The sequence below is a fragment of the Microtus ochrogaster genome, chromosome 18 (genome assembly GCF_000317375.1).
Source record: "Microtus ochrogaster isolate Prairie Vole_2 chromosome 18, MicOch1.0, whole genome shotgun sequence".
NCBI classification, from domain to species: Eukaryota; Metazoa; Chordata; class Mammalia; order Rodentia; family Cricetidae; genus Microtus; species Microtus ochrogaster.
Window position 1 is genome coordinate 34,065,166 of NC_022020.1, and position 3,406 is coordinate 34,068,571.

The following is a 3,406-nucleotide window of genomic DNA, read 5'->3' on the forward strand; positions in this document are numbered from 1 at the left end:
TGGAATCAAAGCTAGAAACTGCACGGAGTGCTGGTGGTGTAGCTGAGTAGGTCAGTGCATGACTAGCATACACACACACACATACATGTGCACACACACATACACACATACACACATGCACACACACATTCTCCCACACACATACACACATGCACACATATACACACATACATGCATGAAGACACATACACGCACATATACATGCACACACATATACATACACACACATGCACGCATATACACACATACATGCATGAACACACATATACATGCACACACACATATACATGCACACACAGATATGCATGCACACACACATATACATGCACACACACATATACATGCACACACATACGCGTTCTCACACACATATACACACATGCACACATACATACACATAACATTCTCATACACACATATATACATACATGCATACATACATACACATTACAGAAAGTAAATGCAAATGACCCACAAAGACAATTGATCTCAACCATAATTGGAGAAATTAAGCCTAAAACAGAACTTTCCCAACTCTCTGTTAGTCTGCTGCACTAGCCTCCAGATTGCTGCTCTTGTCTCTCTTCTTGCAGACAGGACCATCTCAGAAGCACAAAGGTCTACTCACGACGTTCCACTGTGGAAAGCTGCCGTTGGCTTCTAGCCTGCCTCATAGAAACATTTGGCATTTATTTCCATGTGAAATCTCCTGCAGTCTTCTACTTAGAGTGTCCTAGAAATCTTTCCGTGGTAATACACTAAGACACAACCTCCCTGTAGCTGCTATGTAAAGTTTTACAAAGAGCTCTTGCTTGTTTAATTATTTTATTAGTGAATATTTAGATTGCTAGCTACCTTTTGCTAATATAAATAAGACATCAGTGACCATCCTATTCATTTCTCCATTTTAGTGTGTAAGAATACTTAAGAGGGATACTATAGATGCTAATTTTTAAATTTTTAATTACTTTTTATTATTTATTTTGTGCGTATGTGCATGTGTGTGTGTGTTTGCATGCGCTCGTACACACACACACACACACACACACACACACACACACGCACGCACGCACACACACACACACACACATGCCGGAGAGTGCACGTGGGGTCAGAAGACACGTTGAGGGACTTGTTTCTTTCTTTCCATCATGTAATTCCTGGGATTGAACTCAGATCCTCAGACTTGACTGCAGGTGTCTTTACCTACGAAGCCATCTTGCCAGCCCTCGACTGATAATCTGTAAAATGAATACTCACTTCCAAATTGCCCGCCAGACTAGCTGCCTGGGATGCACTCTGTGGGTAGGTGTAAGAAGACCCATTTCTCATACCTTTGCCAATATAAACTTCTATATTCTCTATACTGTTCCATTGATGTGTTCATCTATTCACGAAGACTTAGACCTTTCCTAATTTTTGACAAATTCTTGTTCATGTTTAAATGTTTCTTTAAATATTAATCTGTTTTTTTTACATTGTGAATTTCAGAACTTTTAAAGGTATGTATTTTATCTAATCTTCCTTTCATATTTGCCCTCATCTTGGTCTTATGTGCTGCCCCATAGGAAAGTTCCTCAGTTTAATCATTCAACTCTCAAACTTGTCCTCTGGTAGAATATATTAGTAAATGCCTTTCCCAGCTACTAACAGCATCTTCCAGGCCCTTGGTCCTCACAGCAGATGCTGCACGGAGGCTTGAGTCAGGCCCAGTTCTGCTGTTGTCACTATGGGGACTCAACATGGTTGCATGGAGTTCTCTAGGAGCTGAAACCTCTCTCCCAGCCTTACTTCCCAGACACACGGGCCAGTGTGTGTCTCCTCCAGGACACTCCCTAAGGCAGCAACTTTGGATAGCATTTATAAGGTGCACCTGGCACCCGTACCTGGTACCCACTGGACTTGCCCTTTGAGACTGTGAACTAAGGCCCAGTGCTGGGAGGGGTCACATAGCCAGTGACGGATCCACAAATTTGAACTAAAGCCTTTCTAAACCACAGGCTGGGCCTTAATGAGCTGCCTGGAGAAACTCACTCAGCCAGGGATGACAAACCAGAGATTTTCACCCAGATATTGCCCCTCTCTCCAGCACATAAAAGATAAAGAATGAAAAATCCTGTTTTATTGAAAACAAGTGGCTGAGACTCGGGGAGAATGCTTGCCTAGTATGTAGCAGGGCCTGGCCATGGGCAAGAAAAAGAGAGAGAAAGAGGGGAGGAAGGAAATAAGGAACTAGGGAGGAAATGATGGAGGGAAAGAGAGAAGAGAGAGGAGAGGGAAAAGACAGAGAGGCAGAGAATGGAGATTGATTGGCATGGAGTTAAAGGCCGTGAAATTCAGAGACAACTAGTTGTAGACTGTTGCCAGAAAATTCTCCAGAACAAAAACCATGAGAACGGGCCCAGTGAATGTGCTCCACAGCTAATCAGAAAGCCTCAGCTCCCTGTGAGGGAAACTGTACAATTAGCAAGATGAATCCAGTCCATTGCTTTCCAGTAGGCCGGGATTCTTTGAAAATCCATGGCTTCCACCCCCACTGACTGTGATTTGTATCCCAAGGATGTGCCGGTGGATGGCTTACTAAGATGTCTGTTTTGAAACTCTGCAGTGTGTTTCATCTTGTCTTCTGCTAGACGAAGACTCTAGCAGATCCCCAAAACGTCAGCGATGTCTATATACTAAAAACTCTTTTAGACCGAAATTAGGAGAACAATAGGTGATGGTATAGCTTGCTTGGAGTGTGAAGAGGTTGTTAAGGTTACCAAGGGGTTTGGTTTGCTGGTACTTTTTTTTTTTGTTGTTGTTTGTTTGTTTTAATATAGGGTCTTGCTGTGCAGTCTTGGCTAAACTGGAACTTGCCGTGACTATCGTGCTCATTGTGAGTTCATGGAGATCTGCCTGTCCCTGCTGCCCAAGTGCTGGGACTAAAGCATATACTACCACACCAGGCCCAAGGTCGTCATGTTTCTTTGAAAGATTAAAGAATGTTTTATACTCATCTGAAGAAAGTATCTCAGCAGGAAGTATCTCAGCCCTTTAATACAGCTCCTCATGTTGTGCTGAACTCAATCATAAAATTATTTTTGTTACTACTTCATAACTGTAACTTTTCTACTGTTTTAAATCATAACGTAAATATCTGTGTTTTCCGATAGTCTTAGGTGACCTTTGTGAAGGAGTTATTCAACCCCTAAAGGGGTTACAACCCACAGGTTGAGAACCACTGCTTTAGAGTATTGTAAGGGGGAAAAACCCTGGGTTTACTGAACAGAAGCAGAAAGCAAAATGACTGTGTCCTTAATTAAGGAGCCCATAGGCTGACAGAATACATTATATTTACTTTGCTGGTAAACACACCTTCAGTTTGCACACTTGGATTTTTTTTTTTTCGAGACAGGGTTTCTCC